Below are 20,817 nucleotides of genomic sequence, written 5' to 3'. Positions count from 1 at the left end.
AAATAAATGGAATTTTCGGGGGTTGTCAGTGTCCCTTTCAGGGTGAAACTGGAAGTGGAGTGTTCGGCGATGCCTGCTTTATTTCGAGGGCGAGAAAATAGCTGTTCATTTTTTTCCCTAGCACCCGTTACATATTACATTTCTAGGGAGATCTTATTGTTGCTTCAGTCCAGGACAGGAGTTAATAAGATGTACAGTGTTGAATATTAGGATGGGTATGCCAAGTTAACCCTATTTAGACGACATTCAGCGATACCTTTCTGGCAGTTTGGTTGTCATATGGCATATTTAGGCCTAAATAGCCGAAAAAAGTGATTGAGTTAGGCTTTACTTCTGGATGTTCAGTTTTTATGTGACAATATTAGGCCTAAATTATCACCCAAGTGCCAGATTTTGGCTTCACCGCTGGTGCCTCTTTTCATACGTGGTATGTTTGTCTCAAGCATCGCATTATGGCAGTTGCTTGGCTAGCAAGAGAAGACCTAATAAAAACGCCAAGGAAAAGTGCCCTGCCACTAAGTAACTCTTTAGAGCAAAGCGTTATTAAGGCCAAATTAGGCCTACATCAATGCCAAGTTCGGTGTTTCTCGGGCGTGCTACTCGGGGTCTTAGAGCTAAGCAGTGCGGGCTCGCGTGCAGGGCTGGAGAGCCCCACCGGCGGAGCCGTCTTCTTGTGCGGGAGAACCCTGGCCAAGGGCGGTGCGCTGGCCCGGAAGCGCCTCACCTTCTGCCAGCAGAAGGACGTCCTCTTCCACGATCTGACCGTCCTGGAACACATATCCTACTTTGCGGGGGTGAGCGCCCGCCTTTCTGAAAACTGCCTGAATCGCAGACATGTACGTACATGTCTGCCGATATTTAGTTCCCCTTATCAGTAATTACTGATAAGGGGAACTAAATATCGGTTTTCGCTCATAAAGTAACTGTTATTCCTTACTGAGACTTAAAGAAACACCTTACTTCAGCTCAAAAGTAACCAATCACATTATTGTTATCGTTTATAATGAATTCTTGTTTCCTTGTTGGCGCTTTCTTGACATGAAAGTCGCAGACGCGAGGTGAACATCAAAGAGGTTAGGTTGTGTTGTGCGCATTTCTCTCTAAAAGTAGCTAAATAGAGTTACTCGTTACCCATTTAAAAATAATATATATATATATATATATATATATATATATATATATATATATATAGGTGAGGCAGAGTAGCTCGAGTACAATCGACCGGGAAAATGTAATAAGTCAGAGATCCGTACTTGCGGAGTTGCTATGCTAGGAGTTTATTGCATGTATTTCGACAGTTTCGCCGAGAGGCTCGGCTTCGTCAGGAGATGGCATACATGTGAGGGCACCAGACTGTGCAAAGCAGTAAGCGGCCAATGGGGCGAGGAGGACGTGACGTCACGGAAACTAAAAGTAAAAAGACATATGAAAAAAAAGCAGACAATTAAAACAAAATCAAACGCCTGAAAAAAAAAATATTTGAGCGCTTTTCCACGTTAGGTCGGCGGGTTTCAAAGCTAAAGAGGCGTATATGAGACATCCGACACTGCGGTGGGTATAATAGGTCATAAAGGGACGGCACAGGCTCTGGAACGACATCTTCGGTGCTAATTGTCCGTAAGGCTAAGCCAACGTGGGCGTCCGTCTCCGCGACGGTCACCCCGCGTCCCCTCGGGCACCGCACGCCGCGGAAGAGAGGGGAGAGGGGAGCAGATCGCGGGGCAGGGGGGGCGCTGGGGAGGGTGGGGCGAATGGCCCCGGATGGTTGCAAAGTCGTCGTCGTACCGGACAGAGAATTAAAAATACAAATTTAAAAGATAAAACATGAAAGTAAAACTTAAAATAAATACAAATCAATACGCATGCCTAGGGTCAAGAGCGAAGAAAGTTGTTTGCAGCAGGACAGCATTGCGCGGAAGGCGCAGATTTGCTTCGCCTTTCAATGAAAAGAAAAGAAAATTGAATATTAGCGGATCTCGCATATGAGTGGGTAGACCGACGAAAAAGGACTCAGCGTGCACAGAAGCGCGTGTGGAGGGCTCACTGTTTGTTTCGTACACACACACACACACACACACACACTAATGGTCCAATTCCACCAGCAAACAGAGTGCCACTTGGTCAGGGTGAGCATTGGTGTTCCCTGTTAATTCTTAGACAACGTTTTAATCGCTGCAAGTGTTCCTGGATTTTCATTTATTCCTTTATCGATCGTGTTGAATCGGTATATGAGATACGATTCGCGCTGCTGCCGTTCGTGGTTTGACTTAAATCCGGTTTCAAGGATCGTTACCGAAAGTTTCCCGAACGAAATGATGTGAGAGGCTAGGGTGTTTTGAAAGAGGTAGGCTTGGGAGCGATTTTGAATGAGATTTGTGATTGTTAAAGCGTTCCCTGAATGCTCTCTTCGTTTGCCCTATATATTGCATTTTGGAGACACTGCACTCAAGCAAATAAACCACATTTGAAGAGTCACAGGTCAGGTTCCCTCGAATTTTTCAGCAGAATTGCGATTGTGTGCTGCTAGCGCTGCTCGTATGTTGCATTTGCTTGCAGACCAGACATCCCGGTTTCTTGCACGGCTTGCATTCGTCATTTGACAATGACGAATTCAGTCGAGAGTTTACAAGTGAGTCTCTTAGGTTACGTGATCGTCTGTAGACCACACCGGGGGCGGACGGAAACGCACGTTTAAGACGTTCGCTAAGTTCTAGCATATTATAGTGCCGTCTCAGTTTACCGTTTACATTAGGAAAGTTTGTGCTGTAAGTTAGGCATAGATTCGTGCGTTGTAGGTCGGGTTTGGGGGGCCGGTTCCCAATTAAGTCCTCGCTGTTCAATTGTTTAGCTTTTTGAATTGCGTCGTCAAATACACGTAATGAATATTTTTGTTTTCCCAGCATTGTCTTTAGGTTCTGGGCGCTCGCATCAAAATCTTCCTCTTTCGTGCAAATCCGTTTGAAACGGTGGGCTTGGCTGTAGGGGACGCTATTTTTACAATGGCGGGGGTGGTCGCTCTGGTAATGAAGATAACGTTGTCGATCTGTCGGTTTACGGTAGAAATTTGTGGAGAGTTTACCATTTTCAATTTTTACAGTTACATCTAAGAAGTTGATATCCGTTTGAGAGTAGGCGTAAGTAAACTTAATGTTCGGGTGTACAGAATTGTAACAGCCTACGAAATCCAGCAGTTCCTCCTTGCTGTGTGTCCAAATAAGAAAGATATCGTCTATGTATCTCTTGTAGAAAGTTCGCGTTAGGTGGAATTCAGAAAGAAATTTGGACTCTAGCTTTCCCATAAATAAGTTGGCATAACTGGGGGCCATTTTAGTGCCCATAGCGGTTCCGCTGACTTGCCTAAAATATTTATTATTAAATTCAAATGCATTAAGTTCTAAGACCAGCCTCGTTAAACAGGAAATGACGTGACAATCCGGGGTATCTGGTTTCTTATGAAGTTCGTACATGTCAATTAGAGCAGCTATTCCGTCATCGTGGGGACTGTTTGTGTATAGGGAGGAAACATCAAGAGTGACAAGATATGCTCCTTTAGGTACGCAAATATACGAGATTTCTCCTAGAAACTGAGTGGTGTCTTTGACATACGAATCGAGAGTTGTAGGAATATTGCTTATTAATTTGTCTAAAAAGCCGGAGATAGGTTCGGTTATTGTACCTATGCCTGATATAATTGGGCGCCCTGGGTTACCAGTTTTATGAATTTTAGGAAGCATGTAGAAGTGACCTGGTCTTGGATTTAGGGGTTTCATCACATTATGTTCGTTAAAGGTTAGGTTTCCTGTGTCCAAGAGATCTTTCAGTTTTGACGTTTCGATGCGTGAGTAGTGAATCGTTGGATCCCCCTCAAGACGCTCATAAAAGTTTGGATCATTAAGTTGGCGGTATCCTTCTCAAGTGCAGTCGACAGTGTTGAGGATCGCAATTGCTCCCCCTTTATCAGCTGGCTTTATCGTTATATCGGTCCTGGTTCCCAGAGTTTTCAGGCAATCCCTTTCCGATTTTGTTAAGTTGTACCGTTTTCCCTTCCGTTTATGGTATTGCCGCATTATGTCTCTTTGTACAGCGGCTATGTAAAGATCGAGGCAGCCGTTGCGATGAGGTTTCGGCGTCCAATTGCTCTTTGGACGTTGTTGCGTGTTCTGAGAGTTAGAAAGCCTGCCTAAGAAGTATTCTTGCAATCTTAAATTTCTTGCAAAATTATGAAGGTCTCGGAGTAACTGGAATTCGTCAAAGAAGCCTGTTGCTGGGCAAAAGTTTAGCCCTTTTGAGAACATTTTTTCCTCGTCAGATGATAAGGTAATTTCAGATAAGTTAACTATTGCGCTGTCACAAGGTTCGGTGATGTTTTGTTCATCAGCTGTTTGCTGTCTGGGCGGTTGAATATTGGTACTATAATTATATGGAGTCAGCGCAGGTAGTGTGGGGTTGGGAACCTTGTCTTTTTCGAGCTTACGTAGTTTGGTGGTTATGATACTTCGGTACTTCATTTCCTCAAAAGCCCTTAAGGCTGTTATTTCCTCTGTCGACAGGGGGTCATTTGAGCGGAGGAGGGCGGTGGTAGTATCAGTTAATTGTTTTATCTGTTTTCCGCTATGATTGATAGATATTTGTACTAGTTTAAGAGAGGCCTCCAGGAGAACGTTTTGCCAAGCCGCACGGTCGTGTTGTTAAAGGTTTGTCGTAGCGGGAGGGAGGGAGAGCGTTAATCCTTTTGGTGTGATTCCTGCCTTTAGGTACACCTGCAGTGTTGATTGATGAAGCTCGTGCCTCATTCGCTTATCGAATAACTTTCGTAGTTTTGGAAATAAGGCACTGTAATTCTGAGGGGGGGAACTGGACTCACCGATTTGTGGTCAATCTTCCTTTGGGCGGGGACTTGGCGCAGCTGCCCTGCGGAAGTTGTACTGTCTCGTAGAGCTTCTTTGTCGTAGGGGTGGCTGGGGCGTCATACTCTCGGCGAGCGTCGGGTACCCGTCGGCGGTCGCGCGGTGATGGGGATGTTCTACGGAGCTCTGCACCGGAACGCTAGGGCGCAGATGCGTGGCGTCTTGGTTTTCGGAACGGGTGCCATATTGTCTTGGGGAAGTTGGGTTGCACCGCTGGGGCGTGTGGTCATCCCTCAAGAAGCTCTTCCGCTGTCACAAACTGACATCGAACGACTGCGGCTTCCTTGGCAGGGTGGATATTGACTGTGTGCCACAGTACACCGTGTTGGGCGAAGCATAGCTTCCCGTGTCGGCCGCATCAGGGATTCTGATAGTTGGCGACGTATCGCCCCATCCTGTTGGTTCTTGGTTGACGTTTTTCATGATGACCTGTTGATAGTGCAGTGCCAGAAGGGCTACACCCTCAAAACTTGGGTGGAGACCATCGGCCGCAAGGACGCGTCGCGCTGGCAGCTCCGAGAAGGCGTGGTGAATGTAGAAGGAGCCCGAGTCACTACGACAGAGTTTGCTCACTTCGATGTTGAATTTGGTGTTTTGCTTGTTAAACCACCATACAAATTGGTGGTTCGAGAAGCGCCGGCCGCGGTTTGCACTGCGGGGCAAGACGAGGCCAATGTAGATGGGTCCATTCTCTGGTCTCGTTGCCCGAATGTAGCTCAGGAGCTCGTGGAGGTGTTCCAGGCTTGCTTGAGCGCCGTCTTTGGCGAGGTCGTTGGTTCCAATGTGCAGTATTAAAGTGCGGACAGTCTCTGGCACATATTCTAAAAGCTGCATCACGTCCGAGAAGCGGCCGCCGCTGTACGTTATAAATGCGGGGGCCTCGCTGGAGTACGCGTTGAAGCGTTGATATAGGTATTTTGCTTGCGAGTCTCCAATGATTGCGGTCTTGATCGAGCACTTGGGGTACTTCATAGATAGACGCTCCGCAGTACGGGGGCCGGTAGCCATTGTTAAATGCAGGTGAGGCAGAGTAGCTTGAGAACAATGGACCGGGAAAATGTAATAAGTCAGAGATCCGTACTTGCGGAGTCGCTATGCTAGGAGTTTATTGCATGTATTTCGACAGTTTCGCCGAGAGGCTCGGCTTCGTCAGGAGATGGCATACATGTGAGGGCACCAGACTGTGCAAAGCAGTAAGTGGCCAATGGGGCGAGGAGGACGTGACGTCACGAAAACTAAAGGTAAAAATACATATGAAAAAAATCAAACAATTAAAACAAAATCAAACGCCCAAAAAAAAATTAACAGGGAACACCAATGCTCACCCTGACCAAGTGGCACTCTGTTTGCTGGTGGAATTGGACCATTAGTGTGTGTGTGTGTGTGTGCGTGTGTGTGTGTGTGTGTGCGTGTGCGTGCGTGCGTGTGTGTGTGTGTGTGTGTGTGTGTGTACGAAACAAACAGTGAGCCCTCCACACGCGCTTCTGTGCACGCTGAGTCCTTTTTCGTCGGTCTACCCACTCATATGCGAGATCCGCTAATATTCAATTTTCTTTTCTTTTCATTGAAAGGCGAAGCAAATCTGCGCCTTCCGCGCAGTGCTGTCCTGCTGCAAACAACTTTCTTCGCTCTTGACCCTAGGCATGCGTATTGATTTGTATTTATTTTATGTTTTACTTTCATGTTTTATCTTTTAAATTTGTATTTTTAATTCTCTGTCCGGTACGACGACGGCTTTGCAACTAACCGGGGCATTCGCCCCACCCTCCCCAGCGCCCCCCCTGCCCCGCGATCTGCTCCCCTCTCCCCTCTCTTCCGCGGCGTGCGGCGCCCGAGGGGACGCGGGGTGACCGTCGCGAAGACGGACGCCCATGTCGGCTTAGCCTTACGGACAATTAGCACCGAAGATGACGTTCCAGAGCCTGTGCCGTCCCTTTATGACCTATTATACCCACCGCAGTGTCGGATGTCTCATATACGCCTCTTTAGCTTTGAAACCCGCCGACCTAACGTGGAAAAGCGCTCAAATATTTTTTTTTTCAGGCGTTTGATTTTGTTTTAATTGTCTGCTTTTTTTTCATATGTCTTTTTACTTTTAGTTTCCGTGACGTCACGTCCTCCTCGCCCCATTGGCCACTTACTGCTTTGCACAGTCTGGTGCCCTCACATGTATGCCATCTCCTGACGAAGCCGAGCCTCTCAGCGAAACTGTCGAAATACATGCAATAAACTCCTAGCATAGCGACTCCGCAAGTACGGATCTCTGACTTATATATATATATATATCAATCGTCCTTTTCCTCGAACTCCTTCATTACTTCGTTAAAAAAAAAAAAAACTATCTTCAGGTTGTTTTAAGTCATTAGGCTCAATCTAAAATGAACAGTAAAACTCGACGCCTGCACGTCGCAATATAAACTTTTCGTAAAAGCTGTATTTCACAAGTTTTTTTTTTTTTTGCAAAATTAGAAAGCGTAGTTTTTTTTTTCTGTAAAAAATAGAGCCAAAGAACTTGCCAGGGTCAAGGGCGGGCGGTGACGCAGACGACCGAGTCGAGTTCCGGGTTGTGTTTGCAGCGCGTATTGATAGATGGCGACGGAAGCAGCGTCCCAAAGTGTAGCCGACCAGCAAAAGTAAGCCGACGACACGCAGACGAAATTCATTGGCAGCAAAAGAGCCGTCTTTATGCAAATGCGTTTTTTCTTTACTTTAAGTTTTGATTCTATTGTCCGCATTTATTTTTAAACCGAAGGTATATTATAAAAAAGATTGTGTTCATTCTAAGAAACCAAGGTGGCCGCGAGCAGTCTCGATAAAAAGGTAGCGCCATCTGTTAACACGAGTGGCAAACGCACCTCGCCACTCGACTTGGTCGTCTGCGTCGCCGCCTGCTGTTGACCCTGGCAATTTTCTTGACTCTATTTTTTACAGAAAGGGAGTTTCGCTTTGTAATTTTACAGGAAACAACTGGCCTGTGAAGTACACCTTTGACAAAAAGTTTTTTATTGGTACTTGCAGACGTCGATTTTTACGGTCCATTTTAGATAGAACCTGGTGACTTCCGACTTCCCATGCAGTGACCCGGTAACGCGCTACATTGAAGTGCGTATTTGATTTGTCTAGTTCATATTGAAATTTAGTTCGTTATTTTTTTATTCTGGTGTTATTTAGGCTTCCTACTTTTCCCACTCGCATCGCCCAATTTTAAGAACCGCTTAGAATCGCAAAATCAGCTCTGTGCCAAAACTGTGAATATATAATTTTCTATTGACCAAGTTAAATTTGAGCCTATATAGACCCTTCCCAAACTTGTTGCTGGGAGCCCTGAGTCGCTGTGTTTGACTATGCTGGAGAGTATAAGAGGCAGCACTATGGGATGCGCCATGACTATGTCGGTTGTCGCCGTAGCGAAGCTCCATGAATAGTGCCGTCGTCGCCGATCTCCTCACGTGTAGGAGTTTTGCAGCTACCAATAATAACTTACTAATAGACAAACTCAACGAGTACTACGTTGCCCTGAAGACGAGCAACTGTAAACGGCCGCGTAGGTACAAATTCTCACTGAAAGTCACCTGAGACATCATCGGTTGAAACAAACATATTACAGAGAAACTGAATATGACTCACAGGTCGGATTTCTGGAAGTTTTTCGTGTCGTTTTCTTCACCCAAAAAACAAAACCCTTAAGCGACTGAAGCCGAAGAGCGTATATCGCAATACAACATACACCATAGCATTCGTTTTAATAAAGAACAAGCACCAAACAAGCATCCGAACCACATAATTCATGATCAAGCGCTCGTGATAACAATGCGAAGCATGTAGCGCAATGGGTCTTTTTTGAACAAAATGTAAGGGCGCAAACGAGCTGGTGTACATTGCACATGGTTGAAAAAAAAAACGACAGTGCGGGTAAACGACACAACACTTTTAAGTTTTGTGTCGTTTACCCGCAGTCTTGGGGTTTTTTCAACCATGGGTCTTTCTTCTTCGTTCACAATGTGTGCCAACACTGCCCCAAGTCTATAGTCTATATTCGGACGAGTCACACGTAAGCTGTATCTTGTTTCTGACGTCATACAGTCTAAAAGCACTCTAATCTGTCAGTAACTCTGCACTTTTTGAACGCGTCATCACACCCTCGTGATCAGCGCCATTTCGTTTTCCTGCGCAGCAGTTCCTGCATCGGCTCTTGCACAGTGGCTAGACTAAACAAGAATTTTGCATCGAGATTTACCGAGCCCAAATAGGGTTTCAGCTGGTGCCCTTGGTCGGTTTTGTCACGTTTTTAATGACTGCTACTTGCTACGGGTGCAAATCATATTTGTAAATTTCGTGCCTCTCTGCTGAAATAATTAGCATTTTTCAGCGTTGACCCTCATGTTGTGATTACTTAGGCTAATGAGCACCTGCTCCTCTCTGTCATGACACTGCTTGTAGTCCTCACCTGCAATGACTACGTCATCTAAGTAACAGGCAGTTCACGGCATACCATCAAGGCTTGAAAGAGAGCCGGTGCGCTCGCCACGCCGTATGGCAAGCCCTGGAACCGAATCACGTGCATGTTGACAGTGAGCTATTCCTGTGCTCGCTCATCGGAGTCGTATAAATACGCCTTTGGCAGGTCCAGCACCGAAAAAACTCTCCCTCCTTGCAAAGCTGCGAACATATTCTCGGGCAGAAGATAGTGGTCAACTTCTATGGCAGGGTTCACGGTGACCCGGTAATCACTAAAGATGCGAAGCTCCATGCTGTTCTTTTTCGACACTATTTCCAGTGGCGTAGCCCATTCACGGTGCCTTACCCAATACACGACACCAGCTTTCTAGATTTACCAATTCCTCCATAACCCGTTCGCGCAGAGCATATGACACTGTTCGCGTTTTACAGAATTCCTGGCTTGCGCTCCCTTTCGTGACAAGGCAGCGCTTGCTGGACTTCTTCCCTGACAATCTCGGCGATTAAGGGCGAAACTGGGCTCGCGGCGGCAGGTAGAAGCGTCTTGATTTCCTCCCGGACGACGTCCCGGATTATCTCGCGGATGACCATGGTGTTGTAGCCGGAAGACGAAAAGGCAGCGAAGCCGGGAAATCGCTGGTAGTCTCTGGCGCGCGCTAGTAGGGCACGTTTTATATTCGTCGCCTCCGTGACAAACCTGTCAACAGTTGTCGGGGGATTGCGGATGAGACCGCCGAATATTTCGCTTTTCACAACCCTATTTGGGAGGTGCAGTTTCTTCTCTTCGGTAGGCTGTGGATTGGTGCGGGTGCTTAGGCGGAGAACAGCCTCGACAAAGATGGTGATGCTCTCATTTAGGCCTTGAGTTCTTGGTCGCAGGAGATCTTCGGCCTTCTCACGTCGGTATAGGCAGGCAAACGTCTTCTTCATTTCTTGCTTCTCACGACGTCAAAAATGCCTCGTGATTCTGCAGGGAGTGCCTCGCAGTTCCTTCAAACGTGGAGTAAATATTCTGCAAGCAGTGCTCACCTGACCACCCGTTATGGCGGGCCACACGTTCATAGCGTTGTAGGCAATCCTCGATGTCCTCCCCATGGAAAAGCGTCGGTGTTCTTGGTGCGACAGGTAGGTATACAACGGCGGTGGCGGTCGGGGTCTGCGAAGACTGGTTGTCCATCGTCGGCCTCGTTGGCTGCTTCGGCCTGGGTGGCAAGAGTCCCAATTCCAAGTGTAGTCCTTGGGTGCGGCGACTAAATCGGGTCTTGGTAGTGTCTTCGTCAGGTCGTCGTGAGCTTGCTTTCGGACTTGCACTGCGGGTCCTCGGGGGGGGGGGGGGGGGGGGGGTACGCTGCAAGAACATGCTGGTACCCCGCACCTCTACCAAAATGTCACGAATGACCAGGCGAGGAAACAAAGAATAACTGGGGAAACTGAAAATTTTAATAGCGCCGAACTTGTGCCCAAAAATAAAAAGGAAACAGAATATGAGAGCAGAGCGTCGCGGGCGTCGAAGATTGCGTAGCAGAGTCGAACGCTAGTACGAGACTGACTCCGCTTGCCATGCTGAGTCCTTTATGTACGCTCGCGAGTTTCTGAAACCTTCGGAACTCGATCAGACAAGAATGTTCTCGAACTTACGAGACCGCCAAGCTGAAATAAAAAGTGAAATAACATTGCACTGACTAGAATCGAACCTAGACCTTCTTAACGACAGTCAAGCGCGGTAACCAATCGGCCCCGCACGCACTCGCTCGCCTCCGCGCGTGGAAATATAAGCGTATTAGGCACTGTGCATGCAATGCACTTATCAACCACGCATATGTCCAAAGATCGCTTACAATGCTATTGCTGTCATTCCGTATCGAAAGGTAGGCAAATTAGTTTTCAATGTCGCCAACTACCTACACCGGACGTGGAGTTAGTGCGATGTGCGCTTCTTTCGGAAATGTGGGGTAACAGGATCTCGGTATTCGCGACTGCAGCAAAACGGACGGCATCAAACGGTAAAATCGGGAACCAGCCGGAACAGGTCGCATTGTGCCTCTCCGCGTCTCTGGTGGCTTTCGCGGACACGTGTTGTTTGCGCAATGGCGAACAATGTAAATTGACGAAGGTCCGAATATTTCTTAAGTTTTCTGGAGTGCTCACTAGTGTGGTGAAGCCTCAGTAGATTTTTTTCTTTGATCACGTGTTTGAAAGCCCGTTTACTCCACAACACACGTTCGCGTGCTTTCGATTACTAGGATGACAAGGAATCACGGAAAAATGGATTTCTTGTCTGTCTCAAGTCACATTCAAAGTGACGGCTACTTGGTAACCGATAAGGGGTTTCTTTATAAGGATGTAGACACGTGGACTGAGGACGAAAGCCGAGGTGTTTTACCGGAGGGAATACCAATGTTGCATTAAAATGAGTGAAAAGGTTTGATAGCTGCTTTTCTTGAATTTGGTTGTGTTCGATTAGCTTCAAGATTGAGACCGTAGGCAGGAACGTTGTGAATGGCACCGGGTTGAAAAAGCTGTAGAAGCCCCGCTCCCAGAATGCGTTCGTTGCCTTCAGTCGTGATGGAAAAGCGCAACCAAATTTTTTTTTGTTGCGCCGATCGCATTGAAAGCGAGCCTTGGCAGCGGGCAGACAAATCAGACCACAGGCACGGAGCAGATGATTAAGCTTAACGTAGCCAACCAACAGGTGAAAAAACTATGAGAGATGCGTCTGTTCTCAAGGCGGTCTGAAATGTAGTTCCTTTTCTGTCGTCGCTGAGCCTAACCTCATGCCGGGTCCTGGAGTATTTACGCGTCCTTTTTCAATGCAGAGTGCAAGTTCGTCTGCTTTTTGCAAGGGGTTGCGATGATGTCAGAACGCCGAGATCTTACTGGCTCATTGAAAAACTAGTGGGTAGACCTCAAGCATCTAGTATTGAGGTATACGCACATTCCTTTCAATTAAAGCCAATCAAAGCTCGGCGTCGTTTTGACGTCACCGGAACTCCTGCGCAAGAAGCAGATGACTTGCTCCCCGCATAGCTTTGTCAGTCGAGTGGTTGGCTCTGGCGGAAACGATTGCTATCATCTATCATCATCTAAATCGAATCCGGCACGGCAGATGTAATTTCTGTATTCTTCTAAATTCGACAGCGGTGGCGGGCGCACCTTGGAGCGTCATGTGCACTGGCTATGAGCGATCATGTCATCGATGACGTCACCGTTTTTTTTTTTGTGAAGGACAGACATGCCATTCCCAGGGAGGTTCCCTCTAACAGCTGCCACTGCAAAGACAAGGAAACGAGGGGAAGCGATTGTCTGGCAGAGTGATATTAGTTTCTTTGGGTAGCCATTGAGCCTTTCAATCGGCTGTCGTTGGCTTCACCACGGTCGTATTTTACGGAGCGCGTGTCGGCAGTGTATCCTCTCTCCCTCGCAGCTGAATGGCTTGAGGAGCCCGAAGCACGCCGTCAGTGAGACGCTGTCGCTGGTCCGTCTCGACGACAAGCGACACTCGTTCCCCGACGGCCTTTCCAAGGGAATGAAGAGGAGGCTGCGCATCGCAATTGCTGCCGTCTCCAAGCCGAAGGTAAGACCCAAATCCTTAGGCATTTACAGCTTCGCCCCAGAGGAACATTTTTCAACGAGAAGATCGTGCCTGCATAGGCGCTTGCGACAACCAAGCGGTTGCGGCGTGCTAGAGCGATACACAAAGGCAGTTCTTTGATATTTTTAATCATTTTATTTTTTGAAGTTTGCCAGTAAACGTGGTAAAGTTTAGATGACATATTTATCGAAGCCAAGCAGTGCTCTGAGAGGAGTAAGTAAGAAGGCTTCGTCTCCAACGTCAAGCAAACTACAGGGCCTGAAAAACTTTTTCCCGGTCGTTCTCATCATGTCAGTGGCTATAGTATAGTCTATTCCAAAATAGACTATAGCAGGGGTGGCCATTTGCAGCGTGGCTTGTGCTTTGCTTGCTTTCCAAAGCAACGAAAGTTCTCGTGTTGGGCTGTGAAAATGGCACACTACACTCCCTTCACTCTTAATGACACGTCAAATCATATATTTGTATTACCTGAAACGATTGAAAACGATCCCTGGACATTACCCTCAAAATTCTGAGTTTAAAAACTCAGCATTTGTGAAGTAAAAAAATGCTTCCCCAAAGCCGAATCTGAAGTTGCCGCGCAGTCCGCGCCAGTGCCGTAACGTCAAAGATTGAGTCGTCTTGCAACTAGACCTTTGCAGCGCCTGTTTTGCTCTCGCCGCTCTGCGCCGCCGCCGGTATCCCTAGGTTCAGCAAGCCGCCGCCGCCGCCGCTGCGCAGTAAATGCGGCGCGCCGCCGGTGCCGCCGTCTTTTTTTTTATGGGGGGGGGGGGGGGGGGGGGGGCATGTGGCATGTGGCATGTTTCAGTAGTATTGGTAACCATGTTGAATAACCTGAGTCTGGGGCAGAAGTTAACAAATAAGTCGAAGGAACAAAAAATTTACACCACCTTCCCGAGGGGAACCATAGGGTGATGCGGAGCATCGCGGATCGTTATTAACGGTGTTAGTAACGTTGTTTGTGGGGTGGTGCTGACGCTTGCTTGCGCCAACTTACTAACTGACGGGACTGTTGCTTCCATCACACTTCACCGGAAGAACGGAGTGAAGTGGAGTCAATAGCGGTGAACTGAACGCGCGCAAATTGGTTTGCTCTTTATGTTTATACGGCCTTGATGGAGATGCGCCTCAACGGGTAATCGGTCTCTTAGCTGTAGATGAGAAATTTAGCCAGTGCAGTACAACCACTAACCTGGGGTTTTTAACGTGCATCACGCAGTAGTGATCACACAAACGCGTGCCGGTACGAAACTCATCCAGATTGCAACGGGCGGGGGCGGCGGGGATCGGACCCAGGAGGTTCCCAGCGCAAGCTTTCGCTCCACGCTCCGAGCTGAGACGCGTTGGCCCACTCGGCCACTTCCTCCCCTTGAACGCGCGCAGCGCGCTACCGCTACTTATATTCACACTTGAAGGAGAGGAGACTAGAGGAGGAGAGTTGCTCATGCGTGCGCGGTGTGAGTAGAAGCGAACGCACGCGAATTGCACGCAGCTGGTAGAGAGAGAGAGAGCGGAGAGAGTAATGCGCAGCTGTTGGAGAGAGGGAAGGAGGAGAGTTGCGCATGCGTAGTGTGAGTGCGGACTACGACGCCGCGGGACATAGACCCGAGCAAGAGATGCTCCGCATCTAAAAAGGACAGGACGACGTCCTGTCCTTTTTTGTTCTTTCGACTTATTTGTTCACTTGTATACCCAGTCTCAGGTTAGTCAACATGGTTAACATTCACCAAAAATTGGCTTGCTCTTTATGTTTATACAGCCTTGATGGAGATGCGCCTCAACGGGTAATCGGTCTCTTAGCTGTAGATGAGAAATTTAGCCAGTGCGGTACAACCGCTAACCTGGGATTTTTAACGTGCATCACGCAGTAGTGATCACACGAACGCGTGCCGGTACGAAACTCATCCAGATCGAAACGGGCGGGGGTGGCGGGGACTCGAACCCAGGAGGTTCCCAGCGCAAGCTTTCGCTCCACGCTCCGAGCTGAGACGCGTTGGCCCACTCGGCCACTTCCTCCCCTTGAACGCGCGCAGCGCGCTACCGCTACTTATATTCACACTTGAAGGAGAGGAGACTAGAGGAGGAGAGTTGCTCATGCGTGCGCGGTGTGAGTAGAAGCGAACGCACGCGAATTGCACGCAGCTGGTAGAGAGAGAGAGAGCGGAGAGAGTAATGCGCAGCTGTTGGAGAGAGGGAAGGAGGAGAGTTGCGCATGCGTAGTGTGAGTGCGGACTACGACGCCGCGGGACATAGACCCGAGCAAGAGATGCTCCGCATCTAAAAAGGACAGGACGACGTCCTGTCCTTTTTTGTTCTTTCGACTTATTTGTTCACTTGTATACCCAGTCTCAGGTTAGTCAACATGGTTAACATTCACCAAAAATTGGCTTGCTCTTTATGTTTATACAGCCTTGATGGAGATGCGCCTCAACGGGTAATCGGTCTCTTAGCTGTAGATGAGAAATTTAGCCAGTGCGGTACAACCGCTAACCTGGGATTTTTAACGTGCATCACGCAGTAGTGATCACACGAACGCGTGCCGGTACGAAACTCATCCAGATCGAAACGGGCGGGGGTGGCGGGGACTCGAACCCAGGAGGTTCCCAGCGCAAGCTTTCGCTCCACGCTCCGAGCTGAGACGCGTTGGCCCACTCGGCCACTTCCTCCCCTTGAACGCGCGCAGCGCGCTACCGCTACTTATATTCACACTTGAAGGAGAGGAGACTAGAGGAGGAGAGTTGCTCATGCGTGCGCGGTGTGAGTAGAAGCGAACGCACGCGAATTGCACGCAGCTGGTAGAGAGAGAGAGAGCGGAGAGAGTAATGCGCAGCTGTTGGAGAGAGGGAAGGAGGAGAGTTGCGCATGCGTAGTGTGAGTGCGGACTACGACGCCGCGGGACATAGACCCGAGCAAGAGATGCTCCGCATCTAAAAAGGACAGGACGACGTCCTGTCCTTTTTTGTTCTTTCGACTTATTTGTTCACTTGTATACCCAGTCTCAGGTTAGTCAACATGGTTAACATTCACCAAAAATTGGCTTGCTCTTTATGTTTATACAGCCTTGATGGAGATGCGCCTCAACGGGTAATCGGTCTCTTAGCTGTAGATGAGAAATTTAGCCAGTGCGGTACAACCGCTATCCTGGGATTTTTAACGTGCATCACGCAGTAGTGATCACACAAACGCGTGCCGGTACGAAACTCATCCAGATCGAAACGGGCGGGGGTGGCGGGGATCGAACCCAGGAGGTTCCCAGCGCAAGCTTTCGCTCCACGCTCCGAGCTGAGACGCGTTAGCCCACTCGGCCACTTCCTCCCTTGTTAACATTCACCAGCTCGCCTGCACCCTTACTATATTATCTCTGTAGTATTCGTGTTTTTTTTTTTTTTGTTGTTCTGCTTTTGTATGAGTTTACCTACTATACTATGCATAAAGAAAAAGAAACACCTCCTCTTCCCTAGGTCACCGAGTGCGGGACACTCAGGCAGATGCCATCTGATTCGTGATTCAGACAGATCCAAATAATTCACACCAACCAGCCACCCTGACGACCTCGCTTGAGGACTGTCCACTGCAGCCACATGTGATAACAGGCAACTCCAGCTCCAGCACCGCCCTTACCATGGGCATACCAACCGGGGGGACAAGGGGGGCGCTTGCCCCCTCCTCCCCCCCCCCTCCCCCCCAGAAAAAGCCGCCACTGGGCAGGGCACACACTGGCCGGCGGCGCCCAAGGAATAACAAGGGCACCACCCCCCGCCCTGGGGGAAGGGGGGTGGAGGGTCTGGTTTGCCCTCCCACTAAAGACCAAGTTGGTACGCCACTGCTCTTACTATTCTTGGAAAACCCCCCAAACAAGACCTTAGAGACACAAAAAACGCTTCATATCACTGTTCAATGCCAAGGACGGTGTCTTGACTGCGGGTGCAAACCATTATTTGCTTCTTCCACTGTTCTCTCTGGGCACAAAGATAAAACTTTTAGAGAGATATTTGAGGCGGACGCGATCAATAGCTCCGGCACGTGTTTTATTGTGTACTTGCGGTCCGTGGCGGGGCCACGGATTGGTTGAGATGTGGTGTCCCTATTGAAAATTCCATCAAGGTACGTAACTTGGGACACTGACTGCCAGTCAGCAGCCTTGGTGGAACGTGATGGACCATCAGACGTCATCTGATGGTTCATCAGATGACGTCTGGCTGCCACTGCCATGGGAATTTCATCAACAAGGGCAGCATTTATGTAAGAGTAAAGCTATACGCACTCATAAATATCGCCAAATGCCTCGATAAAACAAAACGTTCGAGAAAAAAAAAAAGCAGGACCAGCGCGCATCGAACCCGCGACCACTGCGTACAAATCGGGCACCTTAACCCCTACGCTACGCCTCCACTTCGACAACTCGATTTGACTATTTGTTTTATACGAGATGTTTCGGCTGCAAATGCAGTTAAGCCGTCAGCGTGTTATGCAAAGCACTCGTACATCACTCGCCGCACTTCAGTTCTACTCACCTGCCATGTAGAGTACTTTCGCGTCGTAGAACGATCCTTTTGTTTGCGCGTCACCGGCCCAGTAGACCTGGTACACCTTGTCGTCTTCAACTACACCGCTAAAGTCCCTTACATCGTCGGAACTCACAACAGGCTGGGTCTTGTCCAGTAGAAATTCTACTAAAACATAAGACATTGTAGAGCCCGGGCAGGATCGACCGGTTGGAGCAAGCGGGCAAACAAAACGAGTCGAGAGCGATCGTTCATGAAAGCTCGGCGAAGTCTCTATGGGCGAAGCTAAGCGTCGTGTACCGCGCTTCGGCGGGCTTCTGATCAAGGTTGTCGGTCGGTTGCGTGTCATATCTCTAACGTCAGCGGTTTTATGGGCTCACGTCCCAAAATCGTTTTCTCGTGCATAGATTACTTTTCGTATTCATAGATTTGACGAAATAGTGGTATCCGGACGAACTTTACGTCCTTTGACCGTACGTCTGTCTGCACGTCAAAGCTTTTTGACGTACAGTCAGAGACAATCGATGTACAGTCAGAATCGCCACCAAGACATCCTGATGGCATTTCGCGGGGGCCGACTGCCACCAGGAAACCATCAGAAAGCCGACAAGCGGAGTCTGACTGGAGTTTGACTGTCGGTCAGATTACCTTGTTGCCCAATCAGACATGCTTGACGTACAGTCAGGCACAGTCAGCGGTCCACTAGAAAACATTGACTGCCAAACAGGGTTACATTGATGGATTTTTCCTTTGGGGTGCTGACGATGTGTCTATACGCTGAGGCTCTTGGATTAAATCAGCTGAAAATTAGCGCTCTTCGGTGTCTGTTCTTCCTCTGTCCTTATCTTAAATGCCCAGTCATGTTTTCTCTCCTACCATTTTATTTTTTTTTGTGCTAAACCTCGATATGACTCCATTAGCTGACAGTCATTACAGTCTAAAACATCTATAGCGATTTCCGAATTCTGAACCTTACCTTCTTCTGCCCTTTTATGTTCCAAGAACAAATTTTATTTATACAACGACTAGTTTGCCCAACATAGGACAACACACATCGCAACGGAATCTCGTACACCATTGCTAGTTGAATTACATCTGGGTTTCTGTTGTTTCCTTCTGGCAGCCCTGAGGACCTCCCGGAAATGGGGTTAATTTTTCTAATTTACCCGGAGCTTTGAAAACTAATTTTACACCGAACCTCTTTGCCACTGATATAAAGTTATGAGAGATTCCAAGGTAGTAGGGCACACACACAACATTCTTTACAACAACCGTTTTTTTTTTTTTTTACAAGAGTCAGATTAACGTTTTTAACACTTGAGCACAACACTAACAATCCCATCCTGGTGTAATTGTTAGAATGGTGGTGAACGAAAATGGAGCCTGGCAGAAGGTATTTTCGGTTTTTATCCAGAAATGTTTGACAGGAGTGGAGCTCAACAGTCCATTGTCACTAAAAAAACTCTAAGCAATTGATTGAAATATTGAATCCGCATCATGGGAGAAGGTGTGAAATGTGACAACTGTAGACCTCAAGGACCTATATTACTCTATGGATAAGTTGGAGCTGTTAATAAGGATCAGGAGGAGGTGCGATTATAATCTAGTGAAGTTTCAGTCTGCCTCTGGGATTAGTACAGAGTGTCAACAAAATTTGAGGTTTTTTTTTTGTTTTCGTTTTTTTTTACCGCAAAAATAAATTAGGTGCCGCCGTACGCTCATTCTCCGCCCAAAGGTAGCACTAGAGGTCACAACCAGATGCTAAAGTTTTAGCCCGATCCCATAACTTAATCGAAAGTTATAAGTGATTTTATGAAAATTTCAATGGGAAAATGGCAGCCGACGGAGTTTTCGAATACATGGGGCTCTATGAGCACCAGAAACCGAAAACGGGCAAAAATAAGCTCCATTCTCCCATTGAAATTTTCAGAAAATCACTCATAACTTTTGAATAAGGTATCGGATCGGGCTGAAACATTGGCATCTGGTTGTGACCTCTAGCTCTACCTTTGGCCGGATAATGACCGTTCGGCGATGCCTAGTTTATTTTTGTAGTTCTTACGAGATTTGGTTGTTGAAGGAAAAAGGGATGATTTTGGCACTGGAACGTGTGCGCAGTCTCCGGCGATATGAAAGACCCACTGGGAGCGCGTGGCCGAGGCGGTGGCTGGCGGGGGCGCTGCGAGCGCTCCGGGCAATTCCATTCTGCTTCGAGGGGAGCACGCTCCCTCGGGCTCAGCTAAAGCGAAACGTGCTGATCAGATTGTGCTGAGCAGGGTGTTGGAACGAAATGTTTTTCGTTCCGTTTTCATTTTCGTTCCGTACAAAAAAGTTCCGTTCCGTTTCCGCTCCGGAACGAATAATAAATGCTCCGTAACGGTCCGTAACGGTTTCTTTCTATGAAAAAAAAATCGCAACAAAAATTAAAAGGAACGTAACGTTTATTTTTACACAAAAATAGATAATTCAGGCGCTCTAGAGGAATCCGCGGAAACGACATTGCTTCTGAGATCACGTTCATTGCCTTGAGAATGAGATCATGATCAAGGCACCGAGCATGATCTCAGAAGCAGCACGTCATCAAGTGTGCTCGGTGAAAGGCAGGACCTCTGGTCCGATAAAATAAATTTCAGCGCCGAGAAGGCCCTGAAGGCCCATAGGGATGAAGTACACTTTTGCAACAGAGTCTAAGACTGCCGTATCCGTAGAAAAACAAAAGATAGACTTCTACAACGCCGGGTCACAAACTTCCCGCGCTTGCCGTGATCTGTTGTCTGTCTGTGTCGTCAGAAGAAAGCATGGAGGAAGAGGGTGCAAAAGCCAAGGAGAGCATTGCGAGCGTGTGGAGGCGTCGCGCCACCGCGCTCTCATTGGTGGGAAGCAATGGCGCCTTGCGTCATGTTTTTTGTTTCTCGTTGTATTTTTTTGTCTTTGTTTTTGCTATGCTTGTTCGCCCGGAGTTTAGACGCGGGAGCGATGGCTTGCTTGTCTTCTCTTTAATTATGGTACAAACCAACGGCTGTCTCTTCGCTGCGTGAAACGAATTACTGAAATACCTGATATTTTCCCTTGAACCGAAAACCGATGAGAAAATTTTTCGGTTTCACTCCGGAACAAAATAATAAATAACGTTTCGATTACGTTTCCGTTGCGCCCAAAAATATCGTTTTTTTCGTTTTTGGTTTTCGTTTTGTTCCGATACCCTGGTGCTGAGTCCCGAGTGAGCGTCCTCCCCTCGAAGCAGAATGGAATTGCCCGGAGCGCTCGCAGCGCCCCCGCCAGCCACCACCTCGGCCACGCGCTCCCAGTGGGTCTTTCATATCGCCGGAGACTGTGCGTCTTGATAATATGACGT

This window comes from Ixodes scapularis, unplaced genomic scaffold, assembly GCF_016920785.2.
Source record: "Ixodes scapularis isolate PalLabHiFi unplaced genomic scaffold, ASM1692078v2 PGA_scaffold7__128_contigs__length_106722199, whole genome shotgun sequence".
NCBI lineage: Eukaryota > Metazoa > Arthropoda > Arachnida > Ixodida > Ixodidae > Ixodes > Ixodes scapularis.
The sequence above is the reverse complement of the archived record's forward strand: the minus strand, read 5'-3'. Positions refer to the sequence as shown.